This window comes from Elephantulus edwardii, unplaced genomic scaffold, assembly GCF_000299155.1.
Source record: "Elephantulus edwardii isolate Elephantulus edwardi_28Jun2011 unplaced genomic scaffold, EleEdw1.0 scaffold00036, whole genome shotgun sequence".
Lineage (NCBI taxonomy): Eukaryota > Metazoa > Chordata > Mammalia > Macroscelidea > Macroscelididae > Elephantulus > Elephantulus edwardii.
This window is the reverse complement of record NW_006399786.1, coordinates 13902462-13903986: the sequence shown is the minus strand read 5'-3', so window position 1 is coordinate 13903986 and position 1525 is coordinate 13902462. Positions and strand designations below refer to the sequence as shown.

The 1525-nt window shown below is 52.9% G+C and overlaps 1 pseudogene; it reads left to right on the top strand.

The window, feature by feature from the left end:
* Positions 1-1525, top strand: part of LOC102850262 — a 14013-nt pseudogene that overhangs the window by 10968 nt on the left and 1520 nt on the right.

Here is a 1525-nt window from a genome sequence, read left to right as displayed (position 1 = left end):
CTTCCAGACCCACATAGTTGGCTAGAGTCATACCCAGAAGCATGGGCTGAGACTGCCGGCATGGGGCTGGCCTGCCAACAGCCTCCTGTTGTCATTGAGCTAAAGGCTGCTGCATCACCTGTAGCGGTCAGACAATACCCTATGAGTCAGGAAGCCAGAGAAGGGGATAAGACCTCACATACAGAGACTCTTGGAGTCAGGGGTACTGGTTAAGTGTCAGTCCCCCTGGAATACACCTCTGTTGCCTGTGAAGAAACCGGGCACTGGCGATTACCGACCCGTTCAAGATTTGAGAGAGGTAAATAAACGGGTCCAGGACATGCATCCAACAGTACCCAACCCCTATAACTTGTTGAGCTCTCTATCACCAGAGCATGTGTGGTACACCGTCTTGGACCTCAAGGATGCTTTCTTCTGCCTGCGGCTGCACCCTCAGGACCAACCTATATTCGCTTTTGAATGGAAGGACCTGAGTACGAGGGTGTCAGGACAGCTGACATGGGTGAGGCTCCCCCAAGGGTTCAAGAATTCCCCGACCATCTTCGATGAAGCCCTACACCAGGATCTGGCCCCCTTTCGAGCCTCGCACGCACAGGTAACTCTCCTCCAGTATGTTGATGACCTCCTCATTGCAGGGCCAACCGCATCTGAATGTACAGAGGCAACCCAGGACCTGCTAACAGAACTGGCCAGATTAAGCTATCGAGCCTCAGCAAAAAAGGCCCAGATCTGTCAACCAGAGGTAACTTACCTGGGGTATACCTTGAGAGAAGGGGAAAGATGGCTCACGGACGCACGCAAACAGACTGTAACCCAAATACCAGTACCCACGAATGCTGGTCAGGTGCGTGAATTCCTTGGGACGGCAGGGTTTTGCAGGAGAATGGATCCCTGGATATGCCACCCTGGCCGCTCCTCTATACCCCCTGACTAAACATACAGCTCCCTTTGAGTGGGGGGCCGAGCAGCAGGAGGCCTTTGATGCAATCAAGAAGGCCTTACTATCTGCCCCAGCCTTGGCATTGCCAGATGTAACCAAGCCTTTCACCCTTTTCGTAGAAGAAAGAAAAGGGGTAGCCAGGGGGGTGTTAACTCAGCCCACGGGACCATGGAAGAGGCCTGTGGCCTATCTATCAAAGAAACTGGACCCTGTTGCTAGGGGATGGCCCTCTTGTCTAAAAGCAATTGCAGTTGTAGCCGTGCTAGTCAAGGACGTGGATAAGCTGACGTTGGGGCAAAAATTGACTGTGATCGCCCCCCATGCCTTACAAAGCATAATCCAACAACCACCAGATCGATGGTTATCAAATGCCTGAATGAGTCATTACCAAAGCTTGTTACTCAACCAAGAGCGAGTTGAGTTCGGACCCCCTGCCATCCTAAACCCTGCCACCCTGCTGCCCGAACTAGGAGTTGAAGTCCTGCACACCTGCCAGGACATATTGGCAGAGGAAACTGGAACGTGGCAGGACTTAAAGGACCAACCTCTACAGGGGAACCCCCTGTTAACCTGGTACACGGATGG